Source organism: Mixophyes fleayi, chromosome 1, assembly GCF_038048845.1.
Source record: "Mixophyes fleayi isolate aMixFle1 chromosome 1, aMixFle1.hap1, whole genome shotgun sequence".
NCBI lineage: Eukaryota > Metazoa > Chordata > Amphibia > Anura > Limnodynastidae > Mixophyes > Mixophyes fleayi.
The window spans coordinates 134,084,622-134,104,625 of record NC_134402.1 but is presented as its reverse complement, the minus strand read 5'-3'; positions in this window follow the sequence as shown (position 1 = coordinate 134,104,625).

The window sequence follows — 20,004 nt, the reverse complement described above, 5'->3', positions numbered from 1 at the left end:
GGAAAGGCATCATTCTTAGTCTCCCTGAAAATTGCACATTTTATGAATTTGTGGTGGGTGCTTAATGTACCTTGGTTAATTACACAAAGGGTCCCTAACATTCCGCTGAACACAGTCCATTATTTGTAGGGTTTCACACATGTATTTGTAATCAGGATTACATTCCACACCGATCTATCATCGCTCACAAGTGTAGCAGACCAGCCCTCCTTATACACATATAATTTCTCTGCAAATGCAAATGTTTCCTTACTCTTATGATTATTGCATACTTGCCAACTTTTCAATTTTAGCCTCCAGGAGATCTGGGGGAGAGGTGGGTTTGTGGCTTGGTGAATTGCGCCATTTTGGACCCGCCCACTGTGGCGCAATGATGCAAATGCGCAATTTTACCACAGGGGGTGAGCCAGATGATGCAATGAAGTTCAATGATTTCGTCGAGGTACTCATCATTGACATCTGCTGTCGCAACACTAAACGTGATCGGCGTCTCACCCATGCTGGATATGACTCTCTGGTAGGGAAGTATCCGTCGAGAGACTTTGCGAGCTCATCTAAGTGCATGCTTCATTTCCCCGGGTACAGAAATGTCTCAGATTCCAAACTCATCTTCGATCTTACTTACACAGTTGTCTAGCAGGGTAAAGTTTGCGAAGTTATCATTCTCTGCTCGTCGTTTCCATAAAGGTAGCTTTTTTTGAAAAGCCTTCAGGTTTTCTTCCGCTTCAATGATGTTGACTCCGCATCTGTTGATTGAGATGATTGAGAGCATCGAAGATATCGGCCATGTACGCCAAAATGAGAACGAACTCAGAATTTTCGAAACAATCTGCATGACAATGTTGGTGCTCTCACAAAAACAGGGCTAATTCCACACGCATGGCAAAATCACGATTCAGCACCTTTCCCCGGGATAACCACCGAATTTTAGAATGGTACAGAACTACCTCGAATTCAGAGCCCATTTCATTACACAGCTCTTTGAAGATGTGGTGCTTCAGAGCACTATTTCGCACATAGGTAACACATTCCACTGCAATTTTTAATACTTCTGCCAGTTTTGGAGGCAAGGTTTTTGTTGCCAACGCATGCCTGTGCAGAACACAGTGCGTAACAATGATGTGTGGTGCAGCCACTTTCACCAGCGCACCAAAAGCAGAGTTTCTTCCCAGCACGGCTGGAGCTCAGTCCGAACAAATTGCAGAAACCATATCCTACGAAAGATCGTTGTCTCTGAAGAAGTCATCCACAAGTTTCTTCACGTCGGTTGTCATAGTTGTTGCTGTAAGAGGCTTACCAAATAAAAAATCTTCCTTTATCATGTCGTCTTTCACATAGCGCACAAATACAACAAGCTGGCTTAGATTGGAAACATTGGTGGTCTCGTCGAGTTGGAAGCTGAATTTTGCTGGGATTGAAATCAGATTTGCATCTACTTGAGCCAAGATGTCATTGCTCATGTCATCTATGCTGCTGCTGATGGTGTCATTTGAAAGAGGAATTTGGGACAACTTATTTTCAGCAGCTTTTCCCAGCATGATATTCGCCATCTTCAACGCAGCTGGTTTTACGAGTATTTCACCAATGGTGTGTGGTTTTCCCTGCTTTGCGATCAGGTGCGCAACTTCGTATGATGCAGTTAAGATCGGTTTGTCGATGGGTGCAAAGCCGAAAACAGGCAGAGTGGCCCTTTCATCGAATCTGGCTCTCTTCACCTTGAATTCAGCAAGCGTTGTGTTCTTGTATTTCCTATCTCCATGCAGCTTTAGGAAGTGTTCACTTAGTTTTGCCAGTGCTAGACTAGAATTGCTCAACTTGGCATTGCAAATCATGCATTGAGGATGCTGACTTCCATCACATTCTGTTATACACGTGAATCCATATTGTACGTATTCGTCCGACCACTTTCTTATTTTACTCAACATAGTACGAAGGGATTGGAATATTAAAAAGGAAATCACAAATGACGTACAAGCACGACAGTCACAAGTCGACTACTGAGTGCACCAAGTTCCCTGCAGCACAGATATCAAGGCCAAGCGAGCTGCCAATGATGGACATACTGAGCGTGACATCACGAATCATACAAGTGGGGTGAACGGCAGGGCTACCAGGTCGTGCCATGTATGGCATTTTTTGCCATAAATTACACAACAAATTTAGAATTTGCCATAAAAATTGGTCAATAGCCTTCAGTTTCTTATGGTGAAACATTGAAAATGCAAAAAAAATATTGTGTGAATGCCAAAAGTATATTAATGCACCTGGCAACCCTGACAAACGGAATGGACACACCTCCGCCGAACCCCTGCGATTAACTCACCAAACCCCTGGGGTTCAATCGAACTCAGGTTAAGAACCACTGCCCTAGAGTATAAGGCAGATTTAAACTACCTTACTGAGTGGACCATCCAGGTGCACTAAGGCAAAATAAAGGCGTTTTGCGGTGCTCATCAGGTGTTCTTCATAAATTACAATATATGCACACTGAGATCTTATTACAAATAAAGCCGTATTGGAGGGACATTTAATAAAACTGTCAGGGCAGTATTACACATGTAGGGCATTTACTATTCCTATTCTGCTGCTCTGTTATTCTTCTCTCCATCAATTTTTATAATTGTCTCCCAATGTTTACTGTCCCACATAATAGAAAGTAGCTAAGTGATTCCCCATCATTCCAATGAATTCAGTCTTTCCAAAATGTGTGCATTTCACCTTGTGAAATATATGAGATCCACAACCATCTTAGAACAATTTATTTATCAACAATTATTTATATAGCACCTACATATTATTTCTTTACAGAGAATATATAATCATTCATATTAGGTTATCTGTGTAATTGTATTATTATATTTAGTCTATTAACTTATTGTGTAATGTACATTGGATTGTTGCTCTCGTTATTGTAAATATCATGCACTGCGTTTATATTATAAATAATATAATAATAATAATTCACATCTGTCCCTATCCCAAGGGAGCTTAAAATCTATATTTCCTACCGCATGGACACACAAACACACACTAGGGTTAATTTTGTCAGAAGGCAATGAATCTTAGAGTATGTATTTGGAGTGTAACCAGTAGAAATCACACAAACAGAAAACATCCAAACTCTACACAGATAGTGCTCAGGTTGTAGTCAACTCCATGACCCAAGAGGTGTGAGGCAGCAATGCTAACCACTGTGCCACATGTCACCCCTTAACTTTCTCCTCTTAGCAGTCACTGTTGCAAAAGAGTAATAATGTGAACCCGAAATCATTTTAAAACAAAATATTGTATTGTACATAATTTCTAGATGACTGATTTTAGACTGATGATGATGAAAGCATTTGGAATTTAACAAGAAACCTGCTTACAAACAGAAAAACTAGTTGATATAATAAAGTATTTTATTATTGCAAATCTTTTTTGACCTTTTCTTGACCACTTTACTTATCAATGAATCCGTTCATATTATATTTGCACGTGTAGAGTAAAAATAACTTAAATATTGTACATTGATGTTGCATATATTTTGGCATATTCCATATTCCAGTTGTCACTTCATATGTTGTGTGCATCTTCTAAATCTATACCATACCACTGAAACTAGCAAAACATTGCTTGGCATGTTGCAACACTGGCCAATTGAAGCTTTAATATTTGACATTTTCTAGATAAAATTGATTCTTGCCAGTATAATCCAATCACCGAACAGTGAGTTTACGATTTCTGTGAAACTGTATATCTGATCTGCGATATTGATAATAAATACTCAATTGTGTAAAATAAATACAAATTAATCTTTCAATTTCATAAGAAATGCAAATATCACATTTGCTATTTTATTTTGTTAAAAGAGAAATAGCAACAATTAGCTGTAAAATAAAGTGCACTGCATTCAATAGCTCAGACCCGTTAAGTATTTATGTGAGGACAAAGTCATCATTCGGCTGAGCCCAATGAGCCCAATTGCAAACAGTGTTACTGAAACAAAAAAGTGTGCACTTTTCATTTTAAGTAAAGAGAGTATCAGCATGCAAAAATTCTGAAGCATTGTTAACGAAAAGATTATTATTATTATTATTAATTTTTATTTATAAGGCGCAACAAGGCGTCCGCAGCGCCGTACAGAGACAAACAAATTACAATACAATGGGAGACAGCACAGTACAGTAAACAGTAAGCACTGCAACTCAGTAAGCTCAATGCACAGCTAGAGAGGGCGGGGAAGGGGGAGGGAGGATCCGCAAATGACGGGGCCCAAGAAGGAGGGCGTGAAAGACAGGAAGACCCCCAGGGGGGAGGAGGGAGCGAGAGTGGACGTGGGGTGGAGGACCCTCGAGGAGGAGGGCTAAGTAGCTGGAGAGCAGAGTTAGAAGTGGTGGAAACAGGAGGAGATGGCCCTGCTCAGAGGAGCGTACAATCTAAGGGGAGGGGTGGACAGACAGAGAGACGCAGGGGAGAGAGGGAGAGTAGGGGGACGGAGGCAGAAGATAAGGTAGGAAGTTAAGTGGGAGATAGAAAGGCTTTAAGAAAAAGGTGGGTTTTTAAGGCCCGTTTGAAACTGAACAGATTAGAGGAAGTTCTGATGGAGGGGAGGGAGCTTGTTCCAGTGGAGGGGGGCAGCGAGGGCGAAGTCTTGGATACGCGCATGGGAGGAGGTTATAAGGGGGGAAGAGAGGCGACGGTCAGAGGCAGAACGGAGAGGGCGGGATGGAGCATGAATAGAGAGGAGGGTGGAGATGTAGGGTGCAGTGGAGTTGGCGAGGGCCTTGTAGGTGAGTGTGAGGAGCTTAAAGAGGATTCTGAAGGGGAATGGGAGCCAGTGAAGGGCTAGGTAGAGGGGGGAGACAGAAGAGGAGCCGCGAGAAAGGAAAATAAGCCTAGAGGCAGCGTTAAGAACAGATCGAAGGGGCTCGAGATGAGAGTGGGGGAGGCCAGTGAGGAGGAGGTTGCAGTAGTCCAGGCGGGAGATGATCAGAGAGTGGATAAGGCATTTGGTGAGATAAAAAGATGAGATAAAAGGGAGGAGAAGGAACAGCCAGGCAAGAAAAGCACACAATATTGTTGATATTATTATCTTTTATTATGCAGCATTGTACGTTTTTATTCAGGCATATCAGTTCCTAACACAAATGAAAAAACACACACTTACATACATTAAAGGTAATTTAGGCAGAAGTCAGGTAACTGATCACTATAGGAGGAAACCAGTGCACATCCATGTTAAACATGGAAGAACATACAATTTGATGCAGGTAGCACTACCCAATACCAGATTTCAACTTACAGCCCGAGTGCTTGGAGGTAGCATTACTAATCACAGTGCACAACATAAAAATATAAAAGTCTATGATGCTACAGATTTTTATTGTATCCAGAAGAGAGATAAGGTAACTATACATATTTTGCTGCGTTTATCACTGCTGGTACAAGCAATAGATGTTGTTATGTGTTTGGGAACCTTTCTTGTGCACAATACAATTCCGTAATTGAGAATAAAATGTCTGTTGCCCATGAACAAAAAAATATATGTCATTTAGACATGGATGACTTTGGAATCAGCCACTGCTTGAAAATACATGCTTTTCATGCACTATTTAGAGGGTTGGAGAGTAACCAAATTTACTAATACTAAGAGAAAGTATGGTCCCATGCAGACATTGATAAAAAAAAAAAGCTCTTAACATTTTTATTCCTGGGATGCTAGGCCTGATTCATTGAGGAAAGTAAGGCAAAAAAATGAGTTTTCTCCTGGACAAAAACATTGTTAGAATGCAGGGGGTGCAAATTAGTTTATTAATTTGAACATAAAATATATACTGTCTGTTTTTTCATGTAGCACACAAATACTTGATAGCTTATTTGTACACTGAAATTTAAAGTTGATCTAGTACATGCCCTACCTCAATGTTAAATCTGTCATCACATCTTACATTTACCTCCTTCTCCAATGCAATACAGTTTTGCCAAGGTTCAAAGTTGCTCAATTTTTTTTGCTTTACTTTCCTTATTGAATCTGGCCCAATATTCATTATTTTCACAGAGAAAATCATTATCCATAGTATAGACATACAGACTAAATTACACAATTGTGCATGGGTATGAGGTTATCCAATGGTGGTCATCCAGATATAGACATTCATAGAACAGTTCATAGCAAATTCAGGCTGTAGTCAAAATATCAGGCAAAGTTTAGTCATGTGTGTGTAAACAAGGCATAAGTCATCAACATCATCCAAAGCAGTATAAAGTGCAAGAAACAGTTAATATACTAGAGGGTTGCTGTGGCTCATAAATCACTATTAAGTGAATTTGTTGTTATAATTAACACACACTAGGGGGCAGATTCAATTGACCTTGCTTTATTACTGTTTATACAGAAAAAAGTACTACTTACTTTTGATTACACCTCTATGGGTCGTGAGCGATACTTTCACTAAGAAAATCGCCACGCAGTGTCTCTCATCCATACCGGGAGATGTTTTTAGAATTTAATCTGCCCTATGAATATTAGCGGACTTTCTGCACCAACGTGTTGCTTCATTTGGTGTTTAGTTGTTTATGAATACAAATGTGATTTTCATAATATGCTTCCTTCATAATATACATGTATTTGGCTGCTTACATTCTATCTTTAGTGTAGCTTGCTAGAGTTCTGACTCTGATTGTTTAGAGTTGCTCCAGTTTTCTTATATTTGTTACCTTTAGGAAGACAAGGTGTCGGCTTAAACAAGCAGTCAATGATCATGTTATGTCTTGGCACAACGAGATAGGTGCATAAGACAATAGTGCAGGTAAAGTTACAACACATTTAATGCAACTAGCAATTTTTATACCAGTACAGTATCGGAAAACATTCTGACCAGTGCACAATCATATTTTAACCACTGAACCAGTATCTCTGCTCTCCTACCATAAATGCTTTTATAGTATCACAGCAGTAACTTACAGGAATCATTTACGTTTTGGTAAAAATATGGTGATACAGCATAAAAGCTGGTTCTTCCTGCATTGTTTAGTCATGCCTCCATTCGTATTATGGATCAGGATGACCAAATATTGCTGATGTCATCAGGACATCTTTTTTTTCAACAGTTGTCTCCCGTGTTTCAGTTTCAGACAAATGTTACAAATGTAGCATGTGTTGTCAAAACTTCCACGAGCTCCTTTTAGAATTCCTCTCTTTAGTATTCTGTGTGGAACACACATGGAATTAAACTGGAATGAGAATACTGCAAGCACAGGGGTCATTGATCTCTATGTTGGTACACAAGATTGTAAGGGTTACCATTTTTTATGTATAGCTAGCCATACCAAGTGCATACTTTGTATAAGCTTTGATGGAATGTTTGCCCCACAACCAAGGGTGCAGGTAACCTCTTTTATTCGTTTTATTTTTAAAACACCTTTTTAAAAAAAGGAAAATGCAAAGGATTTTAAACAGTAAAGAAAATACTACATATCATGCTTCAATTATTTTAATACAGGAGCTAACTTTATTGAGATCTAGAACAAACTTGTATTTATTTTGGTTACTATGCACCAAAGTAAGCTTTTTTTTTTTTAAATGTTCCATTTACGTATTTTTTTGTATTTTGCAATTTTTTGATTCCTGTATTAACATTCACTACAATAATAACTGAAAAACCCTGGAAGTCTCAAGAGGATCTGAAGAGGGCCTACTTAGGCAGTGGGATGGCTAATTGGCAATTGGGAGATATATTTATGTGCAACATCTGATCATTGGAAGTCAAACTGAGAACCCTTTTTCATTTAAATAGAACTTTTTTGCCTTTCGTTTCTTTTCTGCAATGATCACTCCTTTTTCTCAATTTCTATGTTTAACAAATTGTTTTGATCTGTCCGTGTGTATCGTTTACAATAAAGATTCTCTGATGCGATCGTTGTGGTTCCAAAGGTTTTATGCTCAGTATAACAAGGCAAAGTTTGGTATACATGCACATGCACTTGTTAGCACTAACACAAGATTCTATCAGAACGCTCTGGTTTCCACAACCAGAGGTGAACAATTTATACACTGTACAGTTGAAAATAGCAGTGACATTACAAAGATACACAGTTACAGTATTAAGGTCCGCATTCATAGGTCAATGAGTCATGACCCCCTAAGATCTCGTCGTGGCATTGGTGGATTCCTCTGGTCATTAATCCTTGAGATTGCCAGGTGCCCTTCTTTAGATTCCCGCCTCTAGACCTGTATAAACTGTTTTTTATGATCCCTGTGAACTGGCTATTTGGTGTATGAAAAAGTGATGCTATTTATAATTATAGGTGCGAACACTACATAAATAACAACGGAAACGTCCTCATGCGAGACCAAACTGTAATTAATATGTTAGAGAGATTAATTAGCTTTTTCACCACATTATATTTAATATTGACTAAAATAAATAGATTAAGCTTATTTGCATGTTGTCATTTGCTAAAATAATTAATTTATTGCTTAATAATCGCATCACATCAAATATTAGTGTACAGAAAATATTGATTACCACTTTTATCCAATTATTAAACTTCAACAGTTTTTATGAAGTGATCTCTATATTTTTTGATGTGCATTCCAAGTGTAATTTGCATTTTCGTGAATGACCGTTACTGACACAAGTGAGTGATTGACACAAGTAGATTTTTGGTGAAAATATAAATGACAGATATATTGGTTCATTGTAAAAAGTGCTTTGTGCCTTTGACTAAACACACCCAAGTACATAGCATATCTTTGGATGACCAGTAGCTTGCTGTGGCACAGATGTACTATGTTATCATTTTTTAGTGTATACTTATATTGATTGCAACATTAAATACAATCTACCATGAAACAAGTCTGCAAAACATCTTTAAGTAGATCCAGTCATGGAAGTGTATCATAGGGAGCGTTTAATGTAAACATCATTTCAACCCGTAAAAAAATGCAAAGCAATAAAATTCTGTCTCAGTTGGAAACTACTGTCTGGATATCTACACATGGCCTGAAAATGCTATGGCTGCCGCGGAAATTGTACAAAGGATCGGTCGTATTGGGCAACAATATCTATTATTGTCAGGAAACTGCTCATAAAACCACCAAATAAAAAGCAATATGAAACTTAAGATGAACGAAAATGCCACAGCTGATATTTTTTATATTCATTGGGTTGTAACAGCAAAACTTTTCAGAGAAAAAGTAGATCAGGGCTGCTCCATCACCAGCTTATTATGATTGCTTTTCTCAAAAGGAGTATCAAGGATACATTCAGGGGTTTTATTAAAAGAAAAACTTCCTTATGTAGTATCCGATTCTAAAGTAGGAAAGCTGTCACGGCTTCCCCACGCCAACATGCAACACCTGTGTAATCCCAGAGAAAACTAGGACAAATAGCGATATATTGGAAAAATCTCATACAGTCATTTAGATTACTGATTTTTGCTAGTCGAGTGCAGAGCACAATAAAGGAATGGAACAAATAATCTATTCCATTGTTTTGTGTCGTGTTACTTGTTGGATGAAACTACAATTGCCAACAATCTAGAAATGTTCCTATATTCATATTTTTTAGCAATAGAAGCAAATTTATTTTAAACATATTATTTAGATTTTAATAATGCCATACTTATTGAATACTTTTACCATATAATCAGCAGCTTTCTAATTTACAAATAATGTGGCACATAGGAAGGCTGGTAACTTTTGTCCCACCAAAGTACAACCCCCAAATCCATTTTAAAAAGCTATTATTGGCTAAGTGGTTAGCACTTCTGCCTTACAGCACTGGGGTCATGAGTTCGATTTCTGACCATGGCCTTATCTGTGAGGAGTTTGTATATTCTCCCCATGTTTGCTTGGGTTTCCTCCGGGTGCTCCGGTTTTCTTCCACACTCCAAAAACATACTGGTAGTTTAATTGGCTACTATCAAATTGACCCTAGTCTGTGTCTGTGTGTGTGTGTCTCTCTGTCTGTCTGTGGGTGGGTGTGTGTGTGTGTGTGTGTGTGTGTGTGTGTGTTAGGGAATTTAGACTGTAAGCCCCAATGGGGCAGGGACTGATGTGAGTGAGTTCTCTGTACAGCGCTGCGGAATTAGTGGCGCTATATAAATAAATGGTGATGATGATGATATTATTTGAAGGAGCAGGAGATTTTGGAGCTATAAGTAAGGAAAAACAAATTTATTTTCTGTAAAAATAATCCAAAACCCATTGACCATCTATTAGTCATGAACGATATTATTTAATGCATTTGACTATATACCATCAAGCATTTGTAAGCATAACAAGGAACTCTCATGGTTATATCCTGACTCAGGATTTGCATGTACCTCTTAATCTCTCATACTTTACTGCTGAAATGTCACTGTCAGAGCCCCACACTTCTATGTTTTCATATCATTCCTGCTGCTAGTGCTACATATTCATGCAAATTGGTGGCTTCCAAATTATGCACAAATAACTATTGAGCAGGTCTGCCCCAGGGGTGTATAACATTGATTGTAACTCACACTCATCAAATGGCATTGCTGTGCCTCCACCTGCATCTGTGCCTCTGCAGGTAATGGATGGAGACCCACCAGGGTTTGACCAAGGAGAACTCTGGCCTTACAAATTAATTATAAATATGCAAATGGAAGAACAAGCCAGTGTGGACTGTTTATTAAGAAACTAAAGGAAAGATGAATAAATGATGTGGGATTGTATGGTGTGAGAGTAACGGGGTAAATATACAGGATTAAAATTTAATAACAAGTCTGTACAAAATTCTGTCATTCAACAAACATAAATTCAATGCAGTCTTCACACTCTATTGAATAAAAATCACAAAAATACTCTTACTATAATAAATTTACAACAGTATTGCTGATCTCACCCACACACCTCTAACAAAGTAGGACATATATATAGTCAATAGTGGTGCTGCTGTCTTTGTACATTGCTACACTTGGCTGGGCTTAGGATATGTGCTTGTGAGAATTATGTGCAAAACATATAGTCAGTGACTAAAGCTTTTTTATTGACAATAGAAAAAATGAAGTAACCGAACACCTTCGGGTTATTTGTTACATTTATTATCCATAATGTAATAGAGAATTCAATGCCGGCACATACTTAAAGGTAGGAATGCCTCTCCTGAGTATCGATATACAGCCTAAGACAACTACTCTTCAGTTATCCACAATAACCATACTGTCTGGAGAACTTGCTTTGGGGTACCATCATCAGAATGGTTTGGTCATATAAATTCAAGAATTTATATAACTGCAGTTATAACCATGAAAGAAAAATAACAATGAAAGTTAGAGATCAATAGAACATTGCCAAAATCCAAACCTGGATTCTCAAAAATAAACAAAAGTGAACAAGTGAATATCACATATACAAGAAGGGAATCATGTTATTTAATGAAATAAGGTAATTGTATTAAGAAGCTAAAGAAATAGGAGATATACTTGAAACAAGAGAATATATAAATCAGATAAACAAAAAGGGCTAAATCATAAAGATGCACGTTTTCTTATATTTATGCATACAGCTGTTGAATCTATTGCTTGGGATTTATGGCTTTTCGGAAAAGGGTTTTGCCATAGTTTGGAGCACAATGCCTAAATCATAAAACATTATAATTGCATTTAAAATTGCCTTTGTTTTTTCCAAACAATGTCCATTGCTTGCTGCTTGCAGTGATTGTTGGAGGAGACACATGATCATGATATTTGTTTGCCATTATCATAGTGCAGAAGATATTATATATTTTATAATGTGCTCCTGTTTTTCAGAACTTTTAAAATATCAGGTTTCCGGATAAGAGATGCCATTCCTACATATACATGCATCTCAGGGAAGTCATGAATACCAATTATCATGAAATATCAATTCTATAAGGAAATACAGAAACCACAAAACACTAAAATATATACAGTGTTGTGAACAGTAGTCATTCCCTGTCTGATTTTCTGCATTATTGTATGTTTTCATAATGAATGTTATCAGACCTTTAACTGTGACAATCACTGACAAAACATATTATTGGGGTTTGTCTGAACTTACTAAGCCATACCAAAACGCTAAATGTCTTGTTCTTATGACTTTTTATTAAACTCTACCTCTCATTCTTGACCGTCATCATGAGGTTGAACGCCTCAGGTTCCCCTAACAGTACATGTTTTCCATATCTCCTTGCTGGAGCACAGGTGTATTCATTACTGACTGACACATTTGGGAAACACTGTTCTAGCCAAATGTGCGGGACATCTGTACCACCTAGTAAGGACTTTATAGTGGGTTTCTAAAATCGAGACACTAGATGAACAAGCACGGGTCAGCATACATATTTTATTTCCTTGCACACCACAAAAAGAAAAGAAGCACAAAATGTTGATGTAATTTTCTCTCTCATATGCTACTCTTAATACTACTTACTTATTACTGCAGTGCTTGAAAAGATCTAACCAAATTCATTATATGAAACATGCAATAATGTAGAAAATTAGATTACAGGAAGTGAAAGAAAAGGAAAGGGAAAGGGGAAGGGAAAGGGAAATGGAAAGGAAAGGGGAAAGGAAAAGGCAATGGAAAGGTAATGGAAAGCCAGATACTTGTGCACCACATCTGGAACAAAACAATAACCCCTCATGCCTTTGGGGGTATTTTTACTGCCTGCACCTGGTTTGGCCTGAGCCTGGGGAAAGGTAAAATAAACCTTTGGAGGAGTTCTGTCAGAATCACTAGGTGGAATTGATGATACCTGCCAGCAGTTGGTGCTACTGAGTACTGAGGCACGGAGTCTAACACGCCCCTGGTTTTCACCAGGAACCCGCGCAAGTAGGTATGGACTTTTGCTGCAAGGGAGGTGCAGGTCACGGCCCTCAGTATCAGTCAGCTGGCGAGGTAACAATTGAGGCAGCGGTGACAGCTGACCAGGATCCAGGATGTAAGAGTATTCAGCAAGCCGGGTCAAAACCAGAGGAACGGATATAGCCAAATCAGAAGCAGGAAAATGGTCAGGAAGCCGGGTCAATACCAAATATCACTCTAAGCCAGAATCAGGAACCAAAGCAGAAGTCAGGAACAAGCCTGGGTCAGAATCCAAATAACAGCAACACAGGAACAAACACTGGAGCAAGGCTGAAGACCAAATACTCTGGCACTAGACATGTGTCAGAGGCTGCCTTATATACCCTAAGGTGTCTCCTGATAGGGTTAGGGAGATTTTGGCGGTAAGACATGCTGGCTGCAGACAGGTGAGCAGAGATAGTGTCCTGCTGCTAGGCAACAGGACGTGGTTGCTGAGAAGATGCAGGTGTCCGTCTCCTGCACCAAGTGTCAGTGCGGAGACGGCTCCTGAGGAGTTCATCCTAAAATTAACTGGTGCAGTGTGGAGGTAGAGCAATTTAATTGGGGCTCCATCCACCACATTGAAGATGGTTGGGATGGTGACAAAAATACAGTCAGCCTTCTTACCCCACCTGGAGTTGGTGAGGGATGAGGCAGAGGTGTAACTAGACTCTTGTGGGCTCCAAAACCTTGTAAGGGCCTCCATGTACCACCCAATGGTAAAAAGCTTATATATACACATGGAACTTTGAGAGCCCCATGGAAGCTGCACCCTCTGGATATATGGTAGTGCGCCCTTGGTTCAAGGTTTAAATTAAAGCCCCCAGCATTAGACTACCAATCTCTACCTGGCGCACTGGAGGTGAAAATGATTGCTGTTGAGGGATTGTTGGGCTTAGTCTACCTGTGCCTCTACAGTGACTGTGAAACTACATTTAATGCTGGGCAGCAGGTGTACCCAGGTTAAAAGTACTCAGCACTAGACTGAGGCTATTTTTTAGTTCTTTATTAGTAGTTTTTCCATTTCTTTTTTACTATCATTGTCCAGATTCAGTGACTGGACAGCAGCAACATTTCAGATTACCCTGCAATTACAGATGAAGTGGAGTAATCTGCTGTAGCAATAATTATCATGTCTTTATAAGAGGGCACCATGAATTAACCTTTGGATGAATAGTAACATGTAAAAATTGAAGGGGATTGTCAAACAATGCAGTTCCCAAAAGCGAAGTGAGAATATGCACCTATGTATGTGTTTGGCAGACAAGGTGGGACCTTAGTATTACTAAATTAAGCCCCTTTTGCTTGGGAAGACTCTTCCTGGCCCATCTGGATGCTGTGAGAATAGAGTAATGTCTCCCTCCTCCAAGGTTGCAGCTTATTGTAGTAAAGCAGTAAGGTGGATCCTTGTGTTGGGTGCTCTAGTCCACTTACCCTGCTGATGGGTGAGAAATTGAAATAGCTCATTGGCTAATGCTGATAGATTGGAGTCAGTTATAGCTATATAGTAGAGAGATTAGTGCAGAATTGTTGTGGATAGACAATAAATAGTCTCCAGTATAGCTCTGGCCACTTTCCAGCACCCTTGATGCTGATGTTTGGATGGTAATTAATCAATACTAGTGCTGTTTCTAAAATGCTCCCCTCCTGGCTTCTTTTTGGTGCATTTTTCATATTTTTTTTTATCACCACCTGCTAAGAACACAGTACAAAAGTAGTGTTATAACGAGGGTGGTGGTGTAAGAGCTTGATATATAATGGAATCAATGCCTTTTAGTGCACCCTACTTGATTGGAGTCTTTCATCCTCTATTGATCTGAGGTAATCAAGTTCATATAAATAAAGAACAAAAAAACAAACAATCAAAGTATGATTGGAAATCATCAAAGTATAGGAGGAAGAATTGATGATGATTGCTTCCTCACAGAGCTCCCATCCTTAGAAGCACACCCTCACCCTCCATCAGAAGACCTGGAACCATGTTTTGGCCCTAGTTTACATCTGATTGGCTGGGTGCGAGATTTGAGCCTGTGGAACAGAGCAAAAAGAGACCCCTCTTATATCCACACCTATTTCAGATACCATAGCTACTTCCAACATATTTGGGATTGCAACATAACACCATCTTGAATGTGGAGGCAGCCTGCAGTGTTCTGGCTTGATGGCGTTGACACGTAGTGTGAGCTGCATGGAAGAATGTGTGGTGGTGTCTGCCAGAGGTCACCTACTCCCATCATAGCACTCCTCTGCAGATGGCTCTTGTCTTGGTTGTTACTTGAGGGTCTAACATAAAATTTACCAACCATAAAGCTTACAAGCAACAGCACATATACCTTTGCACTAGTTCATGCACTTACACACATTTTCACACTCTTATGTACATACCTTTTTCTCTGGTTAAAATCAGAACTTACACAACTTCTTTGGTTGTTGCTTTTTCAGGACCATTGCTGATCCAAAAAGACCTGCAGCTAGAGATGGTAGAATCCTCTCTATCGGAGTCATCAGTTTCCTTGCCTCTGCTCCTTGCAGACATTGACACTCACGGACGTATTTCAGGGTACAAAATCATCCTTCGAAAGAGAGAAATTCTTGACTTCTACCTCACAGAGACCATTAGAACAAATCTCACCCAACAATTACCCTTCAAATGGCACCAAAAGAAAATTAAATACTTAGGACTCCATATTAACAAGCAATACAGACAGCTCTTCCAACCTAATTTGCTCTCCCAGGTCAAATCTGATCTTGAAAAATGGAACCAACATCTCATCTCTTAGATAGGGGGCATAAACTAAATTAAAATTAACATGTTACCCAGAATTCTTTATCTTTTTCAAGCTTTGACGATTTGTATCAACCCTTTATATTTAAATTTTTACAACACTACACATTGCAATTCATATGGGGAAGGAAACACCCCAGAATTAAGCTCCTTGTCCTGCAGAGGTCGGCACGGAGTGCAGGCCGGACAGTTACCAATTTGAAGCATTATTATTTAGTAGCAAAACTTGCCCAGCGTGTCTTATGGAACACTCCTGGTTCCACTACAGTATGGACTTCGATTGAAACAGAGTGCTTGGGTGTTTCCTTCATCTCCTCTCTGTAGTGGCTCCCTCAACTTAGCCATCCGCAAACTGCTACTTGCCACCCTGTTGTGGCTCACACATTGTTCCTCTGGGACACAATGTTTAAATTGGCTCCAAATCCCAGTCCAGTCATTCAATTCTTTGACAATCGTTTGAAGCTTGGAGGACGGCTGGTATTCGATACTTCAATGATATAACTAGAGATCTCTCCTTCCCTTCATTTCATGATCTAAAAACTAAATTTACTATATCTAACAACTATTCCTTGCAATATCTATAATTATGGAACTTTCATTCCACTAAATATCATGTTTATGTTTCAGGCCATCAGTGCTATTTTGTCATAGAACTCACTGGAAATGAGTTCCGGCACCTTTTCACCTTTTCAGTTTTAAAAGTAACTTTTGAACATTTGATGTTTGGTCCACGTGGACTTGAATCGCCCTGTCGAGCATAGCAGGTCGGCGCAAAATCATTAAAACGGTGCATGCAGGCTGCTTATGTGTCGAGTCCGATGCATGCGCACTTCGTCCGCGCTGGTTGTGTTGGCACTGCTCGGCTTGTGCCACTGATCAGCTTGTGAATAGTCGTGCGGCAGCGCGCTGAGTGCTTACTCCAGGTGATGACCATTATGTTTCGTTACACAACTGACGTGTGGATGTGTGTACAGTGATTGACTACATGATGTGAGTTCCGGCACCTTTTTTCTTACAAAAAAAGCACTGCAGACCATATATCTTTTTTAAGTCACTTTTCCTTTGGCAGTGCTATAATAAAGGCAGGGCCGTAACTAGGGCTGTGTGACAGGGGCGACCACCCAGGGCGCAATGCTGAAGGGTGGCCCAATTTAGGAATACTTTAGGTTAATTTGGTTAAAATTGAGGGCTAGGGGGGGGTGGAATTTGTCTTTCTCGCCCAGGGCACTAAAATTCTAAGTTACAGCTCTGAATAAAGGTCTCATATCCTTTCCATTTAATTTAAATTATCAGACACAGGTGTTAACGACCCACATGAATGGGTGTGGGAAGAGGAGGATCTATGGGAGACTCTGGATGGTGAGGTATGGGAAGAAATAAGAGCTACTGCTCTCCACACTACCTCTAGCTTGAGCTGTGTGAAAATGAAGAAAATGCATACAAGTTCTTATATCAGTGGTACTTATTTCCTACAAAACTGCATAAAATTTCCCCTGACTCGTCCAGCTGATGCTAGAGGGGTTGCATGACTGACATATCCTTCCTCCATATATGGTGGCAATGCCCAAACTAGCCCCGTTCTGGCTGGAACTTTGAAACTTTGTGTCCCAATTATTGCAAATCGGCATCACCCTCTACTTCAGGTTCTTCCTCCTTCCACTTAGGATCCTGTCTGCTACTGTTCATCGGGATAAAATGTTCAAACACATAGCCTCAGCTCCCTTATGTCAAATAGCCATTAATTGGAAACACTTCCATGTTCCAATTCTACAGACAATCATTGGTACAATCTGGCTCACATATAAATGGAATATATGACCAGCATTATGCACAACACATCTAAATCATTCAAGTATTGCCACCATGGGCTTCCTTTTTCCATATTCAAATCCCCTTCTTAACACAACTTTTTAATCTCTTAGCCCTGATCCTCTTTCTTCCCGCCCTCCACCATCTCCCCCATCCACTCCTCTTTCTTTTATCTCTCTTCTATCCCCAATCTTTTTGTCCATCCTTCATAGTGGCACGCCACACAACCTCTTTACTTAAATGTATTCTCTAATTGTCTCTTCTATTTTCTCTCTATCTCTTTGAAGAGCCGGTTCAGCTCCTACTATTTCCAACCTCCCAGGTGAACGTTTAATGTTACTTTTTGTGTTGCTCACAGTTATTTACTCGAAGGGGTTAATTTATCAAGCTGCGATTTAAAATCGCCGGAGATGAGTTATTGTAAAAATCGCTGGTTTCAAACTCAAAGCAAATCACTGTCCCGATTTTTCTCCACTCTAGCTACACAAATCTCCAAATGTATGAAGCTACGATTTTTCTAACCCGACCGAGTTTCAAATAAAAATAGCCAGATACAACACTCTGCTCTTTCTAGATGTGAGATTAGCAAATACATCACTGTTACACTGCCCTGCCTATACAGCCGCAGGTCCTGGCAGCTGTCAAAAATTTACAAACAGATGAGTGTTTAAAAAAAAAATATGTGTGGTGTTCCCCTGTCTAAGCACTATTAACCCTAGCGGTGCCAGCCTACTGCTACGAAAATTGGGGGGAAATTTTCAGGCCCCCCGATTTTCACGCAACCAGCACCAGGTGAACCAGCCGGGGTGGTTGGTACTATAGCAGGGAGACACGCGTCAGGGGTCCCCCTGCCATAATGACAGCCAGGCTGTTCAGTGATGAAAGCTCTAGGGTTCTTCCTATACCCCTGGGCAGTGGGTGCAGGATAATAATGTCGAATAAAGTGTAAACAAAATGAACAGACGCCATTTTTGTTTGTGGAACTACAAGTCCCAGCCAGGTCGGGCTGTCCTAAACAGTCAGGGCATGCTGGTGATTATAGAACTACAAACACCAGCATACCCTTGGCAGCCAGGTCATGCTGACACTTGGAGAACCACAAGTGCCAACATGGCCTGACACCCATGCCTTGCTGCGACCTGTAGTTCAACAAGCAAAAATGTTAAAAAAAACAATAACGCAATTTTATAAAAATAATAAATAAAAACACATACACCCACTTTAATACCACATCTATTTATTAAAAATAATAAAACCCCAAATACTCACCAATATGATGTCTTCTTCTTTTGTCAGCAGCTTTTAATCCAAAAATGCTTATAAACCATGTCCATTTAAATTTGTATTCCAAAATAAGGTCCATGAAGATGTCCCCAAAATATTTGCATATCCAAAAGTCCATGCTTTGATAAAATCTTCTGATCTTCGTGTAACATAGACCCCCATATTTGTAATTCCACATGTTCATGCTTGTAAACAATCATCTGATACTTGGGTCAGGAGGAACCCCCATTTGTAAATCCATCTTGATTGAAGTCTTCTTTCTTCGGGCCACAAGGACCCCCTATCTGTAAATCCAAACCAGAACATGCTTACTAAAAAAACAACCCGAGAACTATGCTTGTTCAGTGTACAAGCAACGCAAATCGAATGACTATAACAGAGATGCAATTTCTATTTATAGTCCAAGGGGTTTTTGCACGCTGTCATGGGAGGTTTTCCTGACCCCACAATAAAATTATAGTTGCCTTTGGGGGGAAAAGGCAGAGCTGATAATCTAGGTGGCAGCAATGAAAGAGTATATGTCCATTGTACATTTAGCATTATTGTCCTTGTTGATGATGAGGGAGGTGATGATGTAGCTGTTGATCATTGTGTTAATTCATTTGCATCTGATGATAATTCTGAAGGGGAAACGTTAAGTTCTTCATCTTCCATAGTGAGTGTTTGTAATAGATGCCCTGGACATTTACAAACCATTCACAACTGTCCCCACCAACTATCACTGATGGAACCATTAGATAGAGAGGAAAACTAGAGTAGGACACATCTTAGAGCACTTTCCCTTCAAGTTTATTTATTCAGCATAATTTGGGAAATTGGTGGTTATGTAGAACCAAGAAGTCAAGTACCTTGTCAGTATTATTCTTCAAACAATGTTTTACAGATATAGACATAGGGCCTGATTCATTAAGGAAAGTTAAGCAATGTTTTCCTACTTAAGTTTTCTGGGCAAAACAATGTTGTAATGGAAGCGGTGCAAATTAGTTTATTATTTTGAACATAAGGAAAATACTGTCTGTTTTTTCATGTAGCACACAAATACTTGATAGCTTTATTTGTACACTGAAATTTAAAGTTGATCTAGGACATGCCCTTCCCCAACTATAAATCTGCCATCACATTTTAAATTTACACCCCCCTCCAATGCAACATGGTTTTGCCTTACTTGCTTACTTTTCATTAACTTCCCTTAATAAATTAGGCCATTAGGCCCTTAATGACTATGGCTAGGATCAATACATATACTGCTCAATAGTTGATTCAACAGTGTCCAAATGAACCTCTAGCTACAGGTTACTCACTAACA